We start from the raw sequence: 22,156 nt of genomic DNA on the forward strand, positions 1-22,156 counted from the left end.
TTGGCTCCATCCAACCATCTTGTATCAGGTTGCCACAACCCACAGCTAACAATTTTGAAATCAAACCTCAAATCATAAATATGCTTCCAAAATTCACAGGATTAGAGGATGCTTATATATTTATTAGAGAATTTGAGGAGGTATGTGCAACCATGAAACTGCAATTAACAGAGGATGAGGTCAAACTTAGATTAATCAACTTTGCCCTTAAGGATAATGCTAAGAAGTGACTTTATAGTCTGTCAAACCATTCTGTCACTACCTGGGAGGGCTTTGTGAGAACATTTTTGAAAAAGTAATTCCCCCATCATAAAACAGCTAGGATTAAGAATGAAATAAATCAATTTTACCAACTAGCTGGTGAATCATTTTGGAAGTATTTGATTGTTTCAAGAATCTTTTGACCCAATGCCCACACCATGGAATAGAAACTTGGAGACTATGCCAGATCATCTATGAGGGGTTAGATTCAAACTCAAGAACCATGCTAGAGTCCATGTGCCAAGGCCAATTTATGGATAAAGAAACTACTGAAGCTTGGCAATTCTTAGAAGACCTAGCCGAGAAAAATTTACAGTGGAAAACAACTAGGGAACCTGATAAAGCTACACCTTCAAGAGGAGGAATGCATCAAATTCAACCAACCCTAGCATCAGAGGCCAAGATTGCAACCTTAACACGTAGATTGGAAGCCTTAGAATTACAGAGACCAGCCAATGTAAATCAAATATCTGCACCCATGTGTAAAGGTGCAATGCACCAGACCATGTCTTAGAAGAATGTTCCTACTCGAATGAGTGTGCACAGATGAATGCCACCTATCAAGGATCATTGAACAATCCTTATGCACCCACATATAACCCAGGTTGGAGGAATCACCCGAATTTCTCATGGTCCCAGAATCCTAATGTAGGCAATCCAAATTTCAATCAACAAAATCTAAGGTCCAACCCAGTGATGAACAACCCGCCAGGCTTCCATGATAATGACAAGAAAATTACCTCTTTAGAGAAAAGCCTAGAAGCCATGATGAAGACACATACCAGCTTTATGCAAACCATGGGTCAACTCATAAATAATAACACCCAAGCTATAGTCCGTCTGAAAATGCAAGTAAGTCAGCTGGCTTCGACCATTAGTGAACGAGAACATGGTAGGTTACCTAGCCAACCTGAGCCAAATCCTAGGAACCAAAATGGTCCACGACCCCAATAAGGAAACTAAGTTAATGGTGTAAATACCATTCATACCTTCAGATCGAGAAAATAAATAGACAATAAGGTAGTTGCACTTGATGATATAGAGGACTCATCTGCCGAGTCACCTTCTAAAACTACTACCTTTCAACCTCAAGCACCAGAAACTGAAAATTCACCTAGTCCAGTACTTAAAAGTCCTAGAGCTCCTTTTTCAAACAGACTAAAATCCAATAAATCTGAACATTTAGATAAAATTTTAGAGGTATTTAAACAAGTCCAAGTTAATATTTTTCTTTTAGATATAATCCATCAGGTTCCAACTTATGCCAAATTTTTAAAAGATCTTTGCACTAGGAAAAGGACCACTAATGTACCAAAAAAAGCATTTTTGGCTGCAAGTGTCAGTTCATACCTATCTAGCTATGTGCCAATTAAATATAAGGACCCTGGAGCTCCAACAATTTCTTGTGTTATTGGAGAAACCAATATAAAAAAGACCTTGCTAGATCTAGGAGCTAGTGTGAATATCCTTCCATATTTGGTGTATGAGCAACTAGGATTAGAAAAACTTCAACCTACTGGGATCACATTATAGTTAGCCGATAGATCTCTCAAGATCCCTAAGGGAATGGTCAAGGATGTTCTGATAAAGGTTGAAAATTTTATTTTTCCTGTAGATTTTATTATTTTAGAGACTGAGCCAGTTGCGAATCCTAAAGGACATATACCAGTCATTTTAGAAGACCATTTTTAGCTACGGTCAATGCTGAAATCAATTGTCGAAATGGTCTAATGAAGTTATCCTTTGGGAATATGACCATTGAGCTTAATGTTTTTAACTTAGAACAGGAATCCTCTTCTCATGCTGATGTCAATGTAGTCCAAGATGGTATTTATGAATCCATTGACATTAGTGATGATGAAGTCGACCTAGAGTCTAACCCCTGGTTAATCCATGAGTCTGAGGATTTCAATGAAATACTTAAAGAAAATCAGATTAATCAGGAATCAACACTTTCTACTGAACCAATCATTGAGATGGTGAAATCATCACCTAAACCATCGATAGAGGAAGCACCCATTTTAGAACTGAAACCCCTCCCAGAACATCTCAAGTATGCATATCTAGGACCCAAAGAAACTTTGCCTGTAATTATTGCATCAGACCTAGATCCCAAGCAAGAGGAGGAGTTAGTGTCTGTTCTAAAAGCAAATCAAGAAGCAATAGGTTGGACCATAGCAGATATCAAAGGAATAAGTCCTTCTATAGTTCAACATAGAATATACTTAGAGGAAGAGGCTAAACCAACAAGAGAAGCCCAAAGAAGGCTTAATCCAGCTATGAAGGATGTAGTTAAAAAGGAGATTCTGAAACTCTTAGATAGTGGAATAATTTATCCTATTTCTGATAGCTCTTGGGTAAGCCCAGTTCAAGTAGTATCCAAGAAATCTGGGGTAACAGTGGTCCAAAATGATACAAACGAACTTATCCCAACTAGGACCCAAACGGGATGGAGGGTCTGTATAGACTATAGAAAGTTGAATGCTGCGATAAGGAAAGATCACTTTCCTTTGTCATTTATTGATCAAATGTTGGAAAGACTAGTCGGACAAGAGTTTTACTATTTTCTTGATGGATACTCCGGCTACAACCAGATCCCCATAGCCGCTGAAGATCAAGAAAAGACTACATTCACCTGTCCATTTGGTTGTTTTGCCTATAGATGAATGCCCTTTGGACTATGTAATGCACCGGCAACCTTTCAGAGATGCATGATCAGCATATTTTCAGATATGATAGAATGATTTCTAGAAATTTTTATAGATGACTTTTCTGTTTTTGGTCTAACCTTCTCCGAGTGTCTGAATCACCTGCAATTAGTTCTAGAACGATGTAAGGAGAAGCACTTAGTTCTCAATTGGAAAAATATCAGTTTATGGTCAAACAGGGAATAGTTCTTGGCCATGTCATTTCTAAAAAGGGGATTGAAGTGGACAAGGCCAAAATAGATCTAATTGCAAGTCTTCCACCACCTAAATCTGTGAAAGAAATACGTTCATTTTTAGGTCATGCTGGATTCTATAGAAGATTTATTGCCAACTTTAGCAAAGTAGCACGTCCACTGACTAATCTTTTGGCAAAGGATACCAAATTTGAATTTACTCATGAGTGCTTGGAATCTTTTGAATTTCTAAAAAAAGCACTTGTATCAGCTCCAATCATTCATCTTCCTGTCTGGTATGAACCATTTGAATTAATGTGTGATGCGTCCGATCATGTTGTGGGTGCAATCTTAGGTCAATGGATAAGTAAGCTGCCTAGAGTGATATATTATGCAAGTAAAACCTTAAATGATGCGCAGCTTAACTACATCACAACTGAGAAGGAGTTCCTTGCCGTTGTCTTTGCTTTAGAGAAATTTAGATCTTATTTGGTTGGGACCCACACCATTGTTTACACCGATCACTCAGCCATTAGACATCTCCTAGCAAAGAAGGATGCCAAGGCACGCTTAATCAGATGGATTTTGCTCCTTCAAGAATTTGACCTAGAAATTAGGGATAAGAAAGGCACTGAGAACGTTGTAGCAGATCATTTGTCCCGAATTCTATCGCACCATCTAGTGAATCAACCATCAATGAATCTTTTCAGATGAGCAACTCATGTCTGTGTCTACTGAACCTTGGCTTGCTGATATTGTAAATTATTTAGTCATAGGTAAGATACCTTCTCATTGGACTAAGCAGGATAAATATAAATTCTTTGCCCAAGTGAAGTATTTCATTTGGGATGATCCTTATCTTTTTAAACAATGTCTTGATCAAATTATTAGAAGGTGTATCCCAGATAACGAAGTCATGAATATTTTATCTTTTATCATGATCAAGCATATGGGGGTCACTTCGTGTCTAAGAAAACTGCTGCTAAGGTTCTCCAATGTGGTTTTTATTGGCCCAATTTGTTTAAGGATGCTCATGAATATTGTAAAAGTTGTGCTCAATATCAGAAAATAGGTCGAATCACCAAGCACACATGATGCCACTCAACCCAATCTTGTAGTTGAAGTTTTTGATGTTTGGAGGATCGATTTCATGGGACCATTTCCAAATTCCTTTGGAAATGAATATATTCTAGTAGCAGTTGATTATGTTTCAAAATGGGTAGAAGCAATTGCATGTAGAATACCCGATAGCAAAATGGTCATTAAGTTTCTTAAAGAAAATATTCTCTCCCATTTCGGTATTCCTAGGGCAATCATTAGTGATCGGGAATCCATTTTTGTAACCGACCTTTTGCAACATTGATGAAAAAGTATAATGTCACCCACAAATTGGCCACACCATATCATCCTCAAACTAGTGGGCAAGTTGAAGTGTCAAACCGATAAATCAAACAGATCCTGAAAAAACTGTTAGTGCCAATAGAAAGGATTGATCTTTGAAATTAATTGATGCACTTTGGGCATACCGAACCGCTTTCAAGACCAATCTAGGAATGTCTCCTTATAAGATTGTATTTGGTAAACTATTTCACTTGCCTATTGAGATAGAACACAAAGCCATGTGGGCCATCAAACAACTAAATACAAATTTGAACGACGCTAGAAACCATAGGAAGCTTCAGTTGAATGAATTAGAAGAACTTAGAAATGAAGCCTATGAAAATGCAAGGATATACAAGGAACGAACCAAAGCATTTCATGATCAATCAATTATGAGAAAAACTTTCAATATCGGACAAAAGGTGCTCTTATATAACTTTAGATTACATCTGTTTTCAGGAAAGCTTAGGTCTAGATGGACAGGACCATTTTTAGTAAAGGAAGTCTTTTCACACGGAGCTGTTGAGATAGAAAATCCAAGTAATGATGTTATCTTTAAAGTTAATGATCAACGATTAAAACTATTCTTGAATTACCTGTCGAGACTGTTGAAGATGCCATGGTTCTTTATGAACAACTTATTCTGATTAAATTGCTTCGAGGTTTGGTCTGGCTGAAGACATAAAACTTAGCACTTCTGGGAGGCAACCCAGCTTATTTAATTTTAATGCTTTCTTTGTTTTCAGTTTGCTTAGGACAAATAAATTAGATAAACTCCATTGGGGACAATGTCGGTCAAGTTGGGGGAAGAGCTTGAACAAAATCAGGTATTATCATTTCTTTTTCCTTCCACTATGAGTTATTTCTTGCATTTAATATATTAAAAAAAAAATTGAAATAAATTAATCTAGAAAGGAAATAAGAGTAAGTTAGAAAGTATTTGCTAATAAATGTAGTGAGTCATGGAGAAGATTAGCTGGTTAGACTCTTGGTGGCCTAGGTCATTTAAAGACTATTAGCACTTCCAATTGCACATGCACACTAACAAGGTAAGTAGGTGTTAATTGTAAGGCCAATTAAGAATTTGAGTATTATTTAAATTAGATAATTTTTCTACACTCCAATTGAAGAAATTTGAATTTAAGAAAGAGCTACCTGCCTGAAATAAAATGAAAAACAGAGTAAATGTGGATTGCCCTAAGCCTAGTAACCAGGTCTCTTCACCTAAGTCAAGTGTTGAGATCGCATCAAACGGTGGTGGGAAGGCCAGGATGCTCAGCAAAAAAAAAAAAAAAAAAAAAACAGTGTGAAAGCTACCTTAGTTCTTTGTTTAATCTGGGGTGTATAGAAAATTAATCGAACTAAGTTATGAAAAATGATACAATTGGCCTGTACAAGTTAATACTGAATACTAAGTTAGTTATCACTCACACAAGTGCTATAAAACTTTAAGTGTACTCTAAGAAAGCTCCTAAGTAGACTGACTACCGATTCTAATTCGAAGCTCATTACTTAGTAATACTAGAAACTTCTTGAATTTTATCTTAAATTAATTTATAAAGGAAGATCTTTTTGGAATATGATCTTATTTTGGTACATTGCTAAGGGACTAGCAATGATTAAGTTGGGGGGTGTGATTTATGTCACAAATTGACATAAAAAGTATCAATTAATATCTAAATTATCTAATTTATTAGAAATTGATACTTGTTATTATATTTGCAGAAGAAGAGGTCATTAATAGAAAGAACAAGGAAAGAGGATTCCAACGGTAAATTTATGCAAAAGAGCTAAATTGACCCAGAAATTGAAGAATGAAGAAAGAAGACTCAATTGGGTCAAATCCGAGTCAAATCAGGTCAAATTGGTCAAAAATCAACTGATTTGGTGATCTGGTTAGCCGCCTGGTCCACAGCAACAGGGCCTGGACCATGACCCATCGGGCACCATAAACCAGCCAATCAGCGAGTCTCGGCTCACCGAAGCATCGCGAGCCCGATCCATGCGCGGTCCAGGGCTCATGAGGAGAGAGAAGAAGGTCCGAAGGGAACCTGGTAACTTCACATCACTCGATGGTCCGATCTTCTCTGATCAAGATCCAAGCTCCATATTTTTGCGCCATCGGACGGCCACCATCGCAGCCGGTCAAGATCCAACCGTAATCAAGGCAATTGCAAGAATCAATAAACACTAGGACAACACGGGATCCTTCTGCAGTGTGATCCAACGGACGAAATCTTCCAGCGCCTTGATCGGATGGTCCCGACCATCCGACCTGATCCCACTTTGCAGCACGATCCAACGGCAGTGCTTCATCCAATCGTGATCCGACGGCCCAGAATCACTCCGGCTTGATTTATTAGATGAATTGGGTCCTTTAGATGAGATCGGATGGCTGAAAAATTTCTAGGTTTCTTGATGGATTTAAGTGCTTTTTGAGCGAGATTTGAGCCCTAAATCCCCTAACAGCCCTCTAAAATCTCTTAGTCCCACATCTAAAGTTTTGAAAATCTTATAACCCCCAAATCCTATAAAAAGCCCCCAAAGGCCCTTATTTTAAGGATTCTTCCTTCCGATCAAGCTTGTAACCCTAGATAGTGGGGTTTTTAGCTTTCTTCTCAAGCCTCGAGGTTTGAATTTTTGTAATAAATTTTTTTTATATAAAATTTATTTTTATGCAATTTTATCTCTTTACATTATGCAATTTATTTTTTTGCAATTAAGATAGTTTAATTTATGCAATTTAATTTTATGCAATTAGGTTAGTTTAAATTATGCAGTTTAAATTTATGCAATTAGGATAGTTTAATTTATGAAATTAGGTAGTTTATTTTTTGATTTAAATTTTGTAAGTAGATTTAGATCATGTCTAGCTAGCATCCCTTCTAGGGTTTGCGATGAAGCTAGATCATGAGTAGGGGTTTTACATAGGGTTCTTTCTTTTTCTTAGGGTTTCTTTTTCTTCCTCTTTTGTCAAGAATTTTTGATGAACTATAGTTGGGTCAGAGTCCCTTCATAGTTCATGCTTGATTCAGTGCATAGGAGGAGAAAACCCTAAGGATCCTAGTTACTACTCCCCTGTAAAGAATCTTGATGGGTTATCATTGGGCCTTAGTCCCTTCATAATCTATGCTTGGGAAAGACAAGAGGAGTAGTCGTTAGGATCAATAAAAAAATTCTAGGTAGAATTCCCTAATCTAGATCTAGTGGATTCAAAAACCCTAGATCCTTAGTCTTATTGTCTTTAGCAAACAACTTTCGATTTTCGATTTTCGTTAAAGCTCGCTTGAGCATAGATTTGAAAATCATTTTAAACCAAGTCTCTGTGGGTTTGACCCGTGCTCGCTGGTCGTGCTACTCTGCACACTGTGCGCTTGCGGTTTTATTTACAAATTTTAAGATTTGCACATCAGTGGGGCTGTCTGCTAGAAGAGTTCCAAGCAGCACATAATGGCTGATTCAGTTTGCGAGGCAGAGTATATCGCTGCATCAGATGCTGCCAAAGAAGCGGTGTGGCTGAGAAAATTCATCATCGAGCTCGGAGTAGCACCCTCCCTTGTTGGTCCAGTTCTGCTCTACTGTGACAGCTCTGGAGCCATTGCTCAGGCGAAGGAACCGAAGGCACACCAACGGACGAAGCATATTCTACGCCGCTACCATCTCATCCAGAAAATCGTGGATCAAGGTGACATCGACCTTCGAAAGATCGACAAAAAGGAAAACTTGGCCGACCCATTCACTGAAGCCATTACGATGAAGGAGTTCGATGACTTCAAGTCGAAGATGGGTATTAGATACTACACCGATTAGCTTTAGGCCAAGTGGGAGATTGTTGGGAATAGTGTCCCAAAGCCAATCGTCAGCCTGTTGATGATTGTGCTCTTTCTTGTATTAGTATATAAATTATAAATAAATAAAAGTTATTTTAGTATTTTTCATCACAAATTATTTCATCTTCTAACGAACTCCTGTATTGTGGTGAAGTCCTTAGGACTATTTAGACTCGACGAAGGAGGATTTGTCGTTTAGTCCTTAAACCTGTTCGCGACCAAATGATACGTTGTTACCAAGGATAACGATGTTTATCAAGCATAGGTCGTTGTGTGCCATATGGGTTGGTTGTCCTCTTAACCAAGGAGTGTGGAGACACTGGTATGGCATACAGGTGAGATGTAAAGGTACATCTGCACTGAATGTGATCGATTCCGGAGTTATTTCTACTGTCAAGATTTGCTCTGATGGGATATGGGTATAAATGTCCCTCCGACCTGAGACCGCCATGGTGACTTGCAAGCAACTCACTACACTTAGGCACTAGACTATCTGAATTTCTAATTCAGTGACGGAAGGATGCTGGGTGTAGTCAAGTACTTGACTTGTCGGTGTGTGTGTCAAGATGGGATTGACCACTCCAGTTCAGGAGCTGTGTACAGTCATGTTTTAATTTAGCAAAATCTTGATCAGGGTAGTCCTAGTGAGGAGTCACAGGACTGTTGGAGTTGAGCGCGATTCGGATGATCTAATCAGGGTTGACAGTTTAACCCTGAGTCATCCTAAACACAAGGGTCAAAAGGATGAATTATATAGTAACCATATTCACGTAGGTTCTGAATGTTGCGATTGTGACTATTCGACCTATCTGAATGTCGGATACCATTACTAGATGGTCACTTCGATTAGTACAGGAATTGTTCCTGTGCTACCGGCTTAGGTTCGAACCTGCGGGGTCACACACATTAGAGGTTTCTATCTGATCTGATGGCTGATGAAAAATCCTAATGCTCGTGGACTATGAGTCCTACATGTCTAAAACTCTATGATCAAGAATCAAGATTCTCTGATCACGAGTATCACATATTTTGGGTACCGGGGTCAAGAGTCTACTGGTTTGGGACTTTTTGATCAGGATTTCATATCGATGGACTCTGATGTCCAATTGCCCATCGAATTTGGACTCAGTATTTATGAGAAGTTTAATTAGTAATTTGATCACTAATTAACTCAATTTGATTGAGTAATTATTTTTGAATCAAGTCCAATTGAATTGGATTTAGTTGGATTTGATCCGATTAGTTAAGTGTTGACCTAATCGCTAAGGTGTTTTGGTCACTGATTTGATCAGGAGTTGGGCTTAGTCAATTTCTGATTTGATTAGAATTTTATTGAGCTTAATTAAGCCTAATTGTGTTGGATTTAATTTAGTGTAATTGTGTCTAACCTATTTTAAATAAGGTTGGTTCAATTGGATTTCAAACCACCTTGACTAATCTCCTTGCGCCACCTCACTTCACATGCTCCCATTTGAATTCACGAGAAATGAGTTCTCATGAATTTTCTCCCACACAGAAGCCATCTCACACCCCTTCTTTGTGTTCCATTTTGAATGGATAAAGATGAGATTGGTTGGCCATTCAAATTCAAAAGATGTTTGAATTTGAATGGATAACAAATCTCTGCGCCCACCCTTTATTTCGTGCACTACTTCTTCCACACGAGAAAAGGTTTCTCATGAAAATTATGCACGCACAAAGTAGCCCACGCCTCTCTCTTCTCACACCAAGAGTGGATAAACATGAGTTGGTTGGCATTTGAATTCAAATTCGATTTGAATTCAAATGAGCAACCACTTATCTTTATTCTCTCACGCGGAGAAAACGCTGCAAAGATGCATTTCTCACTCTTTTTAAAAAGAAGAGAAGATAAGGCATGCACTAATCTGATCCTAGAGAGAAGGGTGGTGTGAGAAAGCTTTCCTATATGAGAAAAGAAAAGAAAAAGCGAGAAAAGAAAGAAACAGAGTGGGCGCAAGTTTCTTCGGTGAGTACCCTAGGATTTTGGCCTAGGGTTCGGGAAGTGAAAAGGTGAGCTACGAGTGTCGTGAGCCCACCAAATTTTAGAAAGAGTTTCATCAACCTCTCAATACCTCTACTGATAATTCGAAGCATCCAAAGAGTCGACAGATCAAGATCGAAGGAGTTCGATCAACATCGGCCGTCGAAAAGATTCTGCCATGAACTAGCATTCATGAGGAGCCGATCAGATCGAGAGCTTCATGTGGATGATCTGTAGAGTCAGATATACTGTGTGGCTGATTACGATGATCAGACCCTCCCGACGTGATCAGATTATGGCGATCGACTATCCAACAAAGATAATGTATTCTGAACATATAACAATAAAATATTTACTGTAGAAGTTTGAATTTCAAATTTAAATGTGTTGGTGCAGAATTCATCGAAGTCAGAGAAGCTAGAGCTGGGATGATCGTGGCCGCCACCGGAACCTACAAAGAAAGTCTAAACCGGAGTTGGGAGTACTCCGGTAAGACCTCTGATGCTCAAGTCAGTACTCTGCTTCAACAGAAATGGAGTGCTCGAGCAGAAATTTTGGCAAAGTTTCGAGATAGAGTTACCAGCTTAGAGAAGAACATGTCTGGGGGTTCCTTATATATAGACGGAGGGTGTAACCGACCGACAGCGACGTCTGTAACCATCTGGTAGTGGACCACTCAGAGCCGTGTGGAGTTTGTTACGGAGAGTAGTGGCGTCAGGGGTCGTTCAGGGCCACGTGGAGCTTGTTGCGGAGAGTGGAGTGGTTTCCATTGTCGGGACTTGCCAGAGAGTGATGGAGCTGCATGGAATCCGTTGCAGGGAGTAGAGCAAGAGGGCGGCTCTTGTCGTGACTTGTCAGAGAGCTCGGATCCGTCGGCTGGAGCTCGGTTGGGACATCTGATGGAGCAGAATGGCTCTCTATCGTTGGTCTGGGAGAAGCTTGGATGTCTCCGAAGCTGCTGATGAGGCTACTATCATCGGGTAGCTTAGGCACTGATACTACAGGTGGGAGTCACCTGCTGTAGAAGCTCGGATAGAGACTTTCATTGGCGAAGCCCGATAGAAATCCGATTGCTAGAGAAGTCCGTCTGTGATTCGCCCGATGTGAAAACTCACCTGAAGATGATCCGTTGGGGAAGTTCGATTTTGTGAAGGATCTGATGGAGGGTCGGCTGGTGATGGACTTCGGATGGCATTGGGGGGTTCGGCAGACATAGGAGGCGATCGATCGTTGTAGGAATCCAGCTGCTGGAGCCCGATCGTCGTAGAAGCTCATCCAATATCCAACCACTATGAAAGTTCAGTCGAAGTCTGGTTCTTGTAGAAGGCTGAAAGGAGACCGCTTATTGTAGAAGCTCGGTCGAAGGTCAGTTATCATGGGAGCTCAGAGTAGCGACCTGGTTGATGAGTCCTGTCCCATTGTAGAAGCTCGATCGAAGATCGATTGTCACAGACCCGACTACGAAGAAGCTCGACTGAAGTCTACCTGTAATGGAAGTTCGGAAGGAATATGTTTACAACAGAGGCTCGAATGGGATTTGCTTACAGTAGGTTTCTGAGGTAGGCCGTCCGCTATAAGGGTTCAGAGTATACTACTCGCAGCAGGAGTTCGGGGCAGACCACTCGTGGTGGAAGTTTGGAGTAGGCCGCTCGGGTAGAAGTTCGGCTATCGCAGGAGCTCGGCTGGAATCCTGAAGGTGGTCGACCATCGTAGAAATGTGGAAGGAGCCTGGTTACTGTAGAAATCTCATTGTCGGAGAAGCTCGGATGCTGACGAAGCCCGGAAGAAGTTCGGGGGTAGTCGATTGCTGTAGAAGGATGGCTAACAGCGAGGCTCAGAGGGCCTTTGGGGCGGCCCGATGGGTGAACACTGAGACCCATCGTTGAAGAAGTTCGGACGATCGAGGGAGTTCGGAGAGGTGTCACGTACAAGATCGGGAGCCGGAGGAGCCCGAAGGATCAGTCTCTGCAGACTTCGATCGGGGGGCACTTTATACCCAACACCGGTCCCCTACTTCCGGTTTGGGTTTCGAACGAAGGAAGTACAGAGAATTTCTCACGGTCGAAGCTGCTCTCCTCGATTTTCGTACTCAGTGGTCGTCAGATATTTTGACGCTCGGTACGCTGGTACTGGAGCTTTTTTGGAAAAGGTTTCTTCTTTTTGGGATTTTCCTAGGGCATGGCTCTAGGTACGGTGCAATAATTATTTTGTCAGCTGCCAGCCATTTTCAACAGCCTGTCAAAGTGAGTGGGACACGCAGCAGGTACAGGCCGGTCAGAGGAGATCCGCGATCATAACCGCTCTGAGTCCTGTTGCCTATTTAAACACATCTTCCTCCTTAGGGGTTTCACCCTGCCTGAGAGAGTCCTTCGGTCCCTTCTTCTTCTCCGAGAGCTCCATCCTCCTCTAGCATCCTTCTCGACCTTAGGCATCCTCTGGGTCTCCCATCGCCCTTGCCATCCTCCCGCACTCCCCAGGCCAACCTAGGTTAGTCCTAGAACTTCTGCTATTTTTCTATTTTTTTTTTGTGCCCTTTCGTTTAGCTTCCTTAAGGGCCTATTCGCTATTTTTCTAATTTTTTTGGGATTTTGTAGCTTTCGTTCGATCCAAAATATCTTTCGATATCTTTTCTTCTAGTAGTTCTAGAAGTTCGTCAGCCCCAGTTCCCTATAGTACTGGTACCGTAGACGAACCCGTAGCTAGGACGACCTTGTCCGACCTTTGCGTCGGACACCATCCCTAGCTCCTTGACTCCGGATGAACTCTCACTGATAAGGATTCAATATGGAGTTCCTCCGGAGTACGAGCTGGAGCTTCCCGGGCCATCTGACGGGCTAGCGCCCCTCCTCCCGGTCGCTTCTGTCTGTACCAGGAGGCCTTCCATGCCGGACTTCGGCTCCCGCTGCCGCCCTTTGTTGTTGCTCTCTTTCATTTTCTGAACATTTCTCTAGCTTCCGTTGTGCCGAACTCCTTTAGATTTTTGATAGGGTTTCTTTCCCTTTGTAGCTTAGTCAAGTTCGGTCGACTATTTCTTTGTTTAGGAGCTTCTACACCTTCAAACGTCATCCCTCGGCAAGGGATTGTGGTACTTCTCCCCCCAGTTCGGTAGAAAGGGGTTGCTAAAGGTGCCCCCTCTTCCATCCATAACTGGAAGGAGAGGTTCTTCTACGTCCGATCCCAACCTTGGAGCTAGGGTTACCCCCTTGGGGTTCTCTGAGGGATTCTGCCCGTCGAGCCTCTAGCTTGGAAAGGGACGACCTTGAGGCCTCAAAAAAGCTCGAGGCCTATCGAGCCCCCCTCCTCCCCGAACTTTGAGGGAGCAACTTTTGTTCAACGTCGGCCTGAGCCCCCTTAACCCTGTCGGTACCTCTCCCTTTTTTGTCTCTCTCTTTTCTTCTTCTCTCCTTTTTTTATAGTACTTCCCCTTCTTCTTATTCCATCTCAAAGCCATGATGATCTTCTTTTATTGCAGACATGGATGCAAGCGTGGCTCAGAGGTTAGCCCAGGGTCTCAAGACCCACAAGAGAAAGGATGCCTCAACTTCAGGTTTGGTGAAGAAAGCCAGGATAGAGGGGATAAGCCTGGCCGCGCCTGCTCTAACGCCCGTTGCCGTCGAAGTCCCCTCCGACGCCGAACCTGAAGTCCCCCGAACCCTTTCACAGAGACCCCTGGCCGAGGGTCCCATTTCGGAGGTTCGTCCCGAGGGGGCGCCTGGGGCCGAAGGGAGGAACAGAAAGAAGACTACGGGTCTGGGATTCCCTGAGATCCTTCCTCGAAGTAGGTTAACTCACCATTTTTCCTCCTTCTTGCCTCTTTAGCTTATTCTTCAGCCCTCATATCGACTCCCCGACCTTTCTTGCAGATTGGGCATCAGCTCGTCGCCAACGTCGAGGCAGCGAAAATCGCCCAAAGAGAGGTAGCTTGGGCAGAAGAAGGTCGTCTAGCCGGGGCCGCCCGCCTTAAAGAGAAGATCGCCGAGGTCCGGAGCCTCCAGGAGGTGCTGAAAAAGGAGGGACAAATCTCGTCCGATCTGAGGACCGCCTTGGAGGAGGAGAGAGGGAAGGCTGAGGCCAAAATTTTCGGACTGAAGGTGCAGGTTTCGAGCTGAAGGCGTAGGTTTCCGAGCTGAAAGCACGGATTCCGTCTCTAGTCTCGGAGGCAAGGGCTCGAGCAGTGGAAGAGTTCAAAGCCTCCTCCGAGATGGAGGATCTAAAGGTCCAGTTCGGCCAGGATGCCTTCATCAAAGGGTTTGAACTCTACCAAGAGAAGGTGGCTGGGAGGTTTCCCGAATTGGATCTCGGCTTCCTGAACGAGATGTCCGATGATGAGGCCGGACCATCCGAAGTCGCCGCTGATCCTCTTCCAGTCGGGACCTCATCGACTGTCGTGGCCATCGCTGACGATCTTCCGAGGACGCCGACCCCCTCTACTTCTACCCCAGAGGTCCAGAACCTCTAGCTTTGTATTTCTCCTTTGTGGTGATATATATATATATTTTTGTTCTCTTGTACTTGAAACTTATTTGATCAATGAAGCTGGATTCATCTTTACAGAGGGTCCCTCCCCCCTTTTCGTATTCTTTTCCTTCTTTTTGTCTTCTTGCATTGATTTGAGTCATGGCGCTCTTGTCTTCCAATGATAGTGTCCTGCCGAAGCTCTTCCCCTGCCAGAGGGTATTCCCATGAAATCGATGGTACGAGACCTCCAAAGAAAAGTTCATCGGTTGATAGAAAAATCTAAGAAGCTGGAAGACGAACTCCACCGACTGAGGAAGAGCCATTCGAAAGTTACTGCGGAGGCTATTCGCCTTCAGGACCTCCATAAAAAGGGGCTCATGGAATTCACCCGGAAGAAGGCCGACTTCGTGACGGAGCTCGAGGAACTCTGGAAGTGTGCCAGCGATCGATCTTGGGCTCAGGCTTCCAAGATCAGCTCTCTCGAAGTCGAGCTGGCGGCTGCACGGGAGAAGATCAGCCAGCCGGAAGGGAGCTCGTCCTGGCTCACAGTCCAAGCCGACCACGATCGAGACTGGTCGAAGAAGTTCTCCGACCTTCAGAAGCAGCTGCAGGATGCTGAGGCGAACTATAACGCCTATCGAGTCGGCTGGAGTGGGCAGGTGAGGACTACCGAAGGAAGCTCCAGGCGGCAACCGACGAAGTAGCCCACCTTCGGAGGCAATTGTCTGGGAGAGTCCAGCTTGCCCCTGCACGAGGCTCCGATGAGCTCTGCTCCTTGAGGGAGACTATGGTGGAATTGTCTGTGGCCCTTGGGCGGGGGAGGCCGAACTGCAGCAGCTGAAGATTCAGCTAGTCCACGAGCAGCATGCGGTCAAGGATGCCGAGGCAAAGTCTGAGGTCCTGAGGAGGAGGCTTCGAGAGTCAGAGGATGAGCACCAGCGGTTCCACCGGATGTTCCAGGATATGCTACTAAAAAAGAGGGAACTAGAAGAGGAAGTCGAAGATTTAAGGCAATCCATAGCAAGGGCCGAAACCGAGAGCTCGAAGTCAGAAGAAACTGGGCTTCCTTAGAGCCTCTTCTTCTTCTTTCTTTTTCTTCTTCCTTTTTTTTTTTGGGCCTTTAAGGCTTTGTAATGCATACTTCATCAATGAAATGTGAATGAAAGCATTTATTACCTCGCCCATTCTGGTATTGAATGGTTGTTTACCAAACTCCATTTGTCTTCCACCTTGTTTGGCGTCGACGTAGTTTGTAATCCCTTGCTGATTCTTGCATTGATTCGTCGTTCACCAAACTTCTTCTGTCTTCCATCTTATTCATTGCCGACATAGTTTGAAGGTTTCTGATTGTTGCCATGTCGATTTGTCCTTAGGAACTAAAGATTTTCGACAAGGGTTTTCTCTCTCATCGGGACGAGGTTCCTTGTGCCTTTGATGTGGTTCATTTTTTGACTATCACCGATGTAGTTCGTCGCCTTTTCTTTTTGTCTCCCCTTTTCTTCTGTGTTTGAGTGAGGGTCTTCTCTCCACTCTTGACAGGGCCATGAGAGTGTGGAGGAGCCATTGAGGAAGCTTTCCTCCTTGTCGATCAATCGAGTCTTTGCTTGCGTCAGGATGAGGTCCTCCCCTCATTCCCGACAGTCGGTTTCAGCTCGTATCAGGATGAGGTTCTCCTTCTATTCCTGACAAGGCTATGGGGGCACATAAGGGCCGTTGTGAGGGCCTCTCCCCCCATCTGGTCTTTAGGAAATCGGGCCTTCGACTTTGCTCATGTTAGGACGAGGTTCTCCTCCTGTTCCTAACAAGACTGTGGGGGCACATAAGGGCCGTTGTAAGGGCCTCTCCCCCCATCCGGTCTTTAAGAAACCGGGCCTTCGACTTTGCTCATGTTAGGATGAGGTTCTCCTCTTGTTCCTAACAAGGCTGTGGGGGCACATAAGGGTCATTGTAAGGACCTCTCCCCCCATCCGGTCTTTAGAAAATCGAGCCTTCGACTTTGCTCATGTTAGGATGAGGTTCTCCTCCTGTTCCTAACAAGGCTGTGGGGGCACATAAGGGCCGTTGTAAGGGCCTCTCCTCCTATCCGATCTTTAGAAAATCGGGCCTTCGACTTTGCTCATGTTAGGACGAGGTTCTCCTCCTGTTCCTAATATGCTTAGTTTCGTTTGTATGGGGGAGTTATCTCCCGTCATTGTAAGCTCATAATAAAAGAAAGAATGCGCAAATGTGAAGAGAATTTTCATTCAGGGCAAAGTTGTTGGTAATACATTCGTAGATTTTTCAAACTCTATAACTGCGGAAGGTCTGCTCCTTGCCGGGGTCCCCCCGAGATGGAGTTGATAATCCCAATCGGAGGTCGATCTTCTGGCTGCACCTCCCTCCTTGACGGTTCCAGTTGCGGTGGGGCCCTAGGCCGATCTTCTCTTCCTTCAGGTCGGTGTCGAATGAATCTGTCGAGCTGATCCCACCTGATGAGCTCCTCGATCTCGTCTCGGAGCTGAATACACTCCTCCGTATCGTGGCCGTGGTCACGATGATAGAGGCAGAATTTGTTCGGGTTGCATTTTTTAGGGTGCGAGCGCATCCTCTCTGGCCTTGGGAGCTGCTCCCTGACCTCCATCAGTACTTAAGTTTTCGATGCGTTGAGAGGGGCATAACTGTGGAATCTCCCGAGAGGAGAGCCTCGCCGAACTCGACGGTCTGGGCTTCTCTGTTTATGAGCTCGAGGAGGAGTCCGGGCGCGCCCATGCCTGGGAGGAGTTTAAGAGCGTGGCCGAGCCTCACTCGACCCTTTTCCAGTTGTGGGCTTGCTCGAGTCTCCCGCCTGCCGCTCTCTCGCGGTCTTCTCATCCTTCATCTTGAAGGCTTCTTCTGTTCGGGCATATCCTTCAGCCCGAGCCAGCAAATCGGCGAAATCTCTGGGGTACTTCTTTTCTAAGGAGAACAAAAGGTCGTTCTTCTGGAGGCCGCCCTTCAGAGCGGCCATCGCGACCGATTGGTCCAAGTTCCGGACCTCCAATGCAGCGATATTGAAACGGTTGACATAAGCCCGATGGATTCCCCCTCTCTTTGCTTGATGTTGATGAGGGACTCCGAACCTCTCCGGGATGCCGACTGCTAACAAAATGAGCCACGAATTGGTGGCTCATCTGATCAAAAGAAAAGATGGTACCTGACTTCAATGCCGAGTACCAGTTCCTTGCTGCTCCCTTCAGGGTGGATGGGAAAGCTCGGCATAGAATGGCGTCTGGCGCGCCATGGAGCAGCATCGTTGTCTGGAAGGCTTCCAAGTGGTCGATCGGATCCGAGGTCCCGTCATAGCTTTCAAATTAGGGGAGCTTGAAGTTTGGCGGGATCGGTTCCTGCATGATCATTTGAGAAAAAGGGGGGGTCAGTACAGATGTCTTCACCATAAGCAGGGGGAGCATGGCGGAGTTCTTCAATCCACCGGTTCATCTCTTGGAGCCTTCGATCCAGGAAGTCCTCACGACTGCGGGTCTCAAGGGTCTTCGGGCAGAATGGAGGTAGAGATCCTCCAGGAGTAGAATCGTGATCGGACTGAGGGCTCTCCACCCTTGGGTTTGTCTTTTCGGGAAAGATGGGGCGACTGGCCCAAGTGGCCCGCCCTACCACCAGATTTTGGAATTCCGACGATGTTCTCTCCAACCGCACCGACGCCTGCGGCTGTTGTTGCTGTTACATGACCTGCACCGCTTCAGTGAGGCCCCTGACCTGCTGAACCAGTAGGTCGAATTGCTCCGCTCCAACCATCGTTGCTGGAGGAGGAGGAGGAGGAGCCTGAAAAACTGGAGGTGAGGCCAAAGCCTGAGATCTGGCCGCGGAGGTCGTGGATCGCCTGGTGGATGCTCTGCGGGGAGGCATCAGGTGAGGATCTAGTAGAAGAAGGAGAAGAGAATGTCAGAGAAGATGACCGGAATCGGTCCCGTTGAGTACTCCTTTAAGAACAAGGGTACTGCAAAGACACCCCCTTCCTCTAGCGTCAATTCTGTTGGTACAGAATTCCATCGAAGTCAGAGAAGCTGGAGCTGGGATGACCGCGGTCGCCACCGGGACCTACAAAGAAAGTCTAAACCAAAGTTGGGGGTGCTCCGACAAGACCCTCCAACGCTCAAGTCAGTACTCTGCTTTAACAGAAATGGAGTGCTCGAGAGAAAATTTTGACAGAGTTTCGAGATAGAGTTACTAGCTTAGAGAAGAATGTGTCTGGGGGTTCCTTATTTATAGACAGAGGGTGTAACTGACCGATAGCGATGTCTGTAACTATCTGGTAGTGGACCGCTCAGAGCCACGTGGAGTTTGTTACGGAGAGTAGTGGCGTCAGGGGTTGTTCAGGGCCACGTGGAGCTTGTTGCGGAGAGTGGAGTGGTGACCATTGTCGGGACTTGCCAGAGAGTGGTGAAGCTGCATGGAATCCGTTGCAGGGAGTGGAGCAGGAGGGCGGCTCTTGTCGTGACTTGTCAGAGAGCTCGGATCCATCGGCTGGAGCTCGGCTGGGACATCTGATGGAGCGGAATGGCTCTCTATCATTGGTCTGGGAGAAGCTCAGATGTCCCCAAAGCTGCTGACGAGGCTACTGTTGTCGGGTAGCTTAGGTGCTGATACTACAGGTGGGAGTCACCTGCTGTAGAAGCTCGGATAGAGACTTTCCATTGGTGAAGCCCGATAGGAATCCGATTGCTAGAGAAGTCCGTCTGTGATTCGCCCGATGTGGAAACTCGCCTGAAGATGATCCATTGGGAAAGTTCGATTTTATGAAGGATCTGATGGAGGGTCGGTCGGTGATGGACTTCGGATGGCGTTGGGGAGGTTCAACAGACATAGGAGGTGATCGGTCGTTGTAGGAATCCAGCTGCTGGAGCCCGATCATCGTAGAAGCTCATCCAATATCCAACCACTATGGAAGTTCGGTCGAAGTCTGGTTCTTGTAAAAGGCTGAAAGGAGATCGCTTATTGTAGAAGCTCGATCGAAGGTCAGTTGTCGTGGGAGCTCGGAGTAGCGACCTGGCTGATGAGTCCTGTCCCATTGTAGAAGCTCGATCGAAGATCGGTTGTCGTGGGACTCGACTACGAACAAGCTCAGCTGAAGTCTACCTGTAATGGAAGTTCGGAAGGAATATGTTTACAGCAGAGGCTCGGATGGGATTTGCTTACAGTAGGGATCCGAGGTAGGCCGTCCACTGTAAGGGTTTGGAGTAGACTGCTCGCAGCAAGAGTTCGGGGCAGACCACTTATGGTGGAAGTTCGGAGTAGGCCGCTTGCGGTAGAAGTTTGGCTATCGCAGGAGCTCGACTGGAATCCTGAAGGTGGTCGACCATCGTAGAAACATGGAAGGAGCCTGGTTACTGTAGAAATCTCATTATCGGGGAAGCTCGGATGCTGATGAAGCTCGGAAGAAGTTCGGGGATAGTCGATTGCTGTAGAAGGATGGCTAACAGCGAGGCTCAGAGGGCCTTTGGGGCGGCCCAATGGGTGAACACTGAGAGGCTCAGAAACCCATCGTCGAAGAAGTCCGGACGATCGAGGGAGTTTGGAGAGGCATCACGTACAAGGTCGGGAGCCGGAGGAGCCCCGAAGGATCAGTCCTCTGCAGACTTCGGTCTGGGGACACTTTATACCCAACAAAATGCATGCCATATATATATCATATTTAGATCCTTGTGTAGGGTTTATACATGTTAATTAATTAAATTAATTAATAATTTTCATTGTAAAATAATAATTTTAAAAAATTTTAAAATTATCGTTTTACCCCTGCACTAAAATTCACTTCAATACTATGGCAGACTCTGTTTGTGAGGCAAAGTACATCACAGCAATGGATGCCACAAAAGAAGCTGTGTGGCTGAGAAAATTCATCCCCGAGCTCGAAGTAGCACCCTCCCTCGATGGTTCGATCCTGGTCTACTACGACAGCACTGGTGCCATTGCTCAGGCGAAAGAATCCAAAGCACACCAATGGACGAAGCATATTTTGCACCACTTCCATCTGGTCCAGGAGATCGTGGATCGAGGTGACATCGACCTTCAAAAGATCGATGAAAAGTAGAACCTGGCCGACCCCTTCACTAAAGCCCTGGTGATAAAGGAGTTTGACAACCACAAATCGAAGATGGGTATTAAATACTATGTCGAGTGGCTTTAGGACAAGTGGGAGTGTTGGAAAATATGTTCCAAAAGCCAATCGTCAACCTATTGATGGTTGAGCAACCTTGTATTATAATTGATTTGTTAATAAATAAAATATATTTTTGATATTTTTACCATAAATTTTTATCTTCTAATGAACTCTGTTATTGTGATGAAGTCCTTAGAACTATTTAGGTTCGATAAAGAGAAGATTTATCGATTAGTCCTTAAAACTGTTCACGACCAAATGATGGGTTGTTAATAAGGACGACAGCTTCTATCGAGCATAGGTCACTGTAGGCCATATGGGTTGGTTGTCCTCTTAACCAAAGAGTGTGGAGATACTGGTATGGCATCCAGGTGAGATGTAAGGATACATCATCATGGAACGTGACCAACTTCAGAGTATTCTGCTGTCGAGAATATCTCTGATGGGATATATGTATAAGTGTCCCTTAGACCTAAGATCGCCTTAGTGACTTGCAAGCAACTCACTGTGCTTTGGTACTGGACTAACTGAATTTCTAATTCAATGATGGAAGGCTTTTGGGCACAGTCAAGTACTTACGAAGTCAGAGTGTGATTGAGATGGGATTGACCACTTCAAGAGTTGGAGAAGAATGAGTCGCTATATTTCAATTTAGCAAAACCTTGGCCAGCGTAATCCATCAGATGGATTTGATATTTTGAAATACAATGTGGACAACCTGATCAAAGTTGACAGTTGAACTTTGAGGTGTCCTATGAGCATTTTGGTCAAGGAGATGAATTATATGAAAACTATATCCGCATGGGTTCTACGGATGTTGTTCTACACATTCGACCTATCCGACCGTCAGGTACCATTGCTAGAAGGTCACTTCGATTGGTATAAAAATTTATTTCTATACTACCGACTTAGGTTCAGACCTATGAGATCACACACATTAGAGTTCACGATCCGATCGGATGGTTGATCAATAATTAAGAATCATTCTAGGGTTAAATGATCAATACGATTGATATTTAATCTAGTGCAAGTGTTGCAAGAGAATCGATTAGCAATTTGATTGCTAATTGGCTTAATTTGATTAGGCCAATGGACTGAGATTAAGTCTAATTAAATATAAATTAATTAGATTTAGTTTAGGCTTGATTGAATCAAGTCCAACTGGTTTATTGGATAAGCCAAGTGCAAGAAAAAACTAGTCCTAGTTC

The 22,156-nt window shown here is 44.4% G+C and overlaps 1 non-coding gene across 1 annotated transcript; it reads right to left on the reverse strand.

Moving 5' to 3' along the window:
* Positions 1-320: 320 nt before the first annotated feature.
* LOC140854543 (small nucleolar RNA R71) lies at positions 321-426 on the reverse strand. Its single transcript, XR_012137758.1, has one exon. It is a non-coding gene; the product is annotated as a small nucleolar RNA R71 (small nucleolar RNA).
* Between the last annotated feature and the right edge of the window lie 21,730 nt (positions 427-22,156).

Source organism: Elaeis guineensis, unplaced genomic scaffold (assembly GCF_000442705.2).
Source record: "Elaeis guineensis isolate ETL-2024a unplaced genomic scaffold, EG11 Super_Scaffold_1000045, whole genome shotgun sequence".
NCBI classification, from domain to species: Eukaryota; Viridiplantae; Streptophyta; class Magnoliopsida; order Arecales; family Arecaceae; genus Elaeis; species Elaeis guineensis.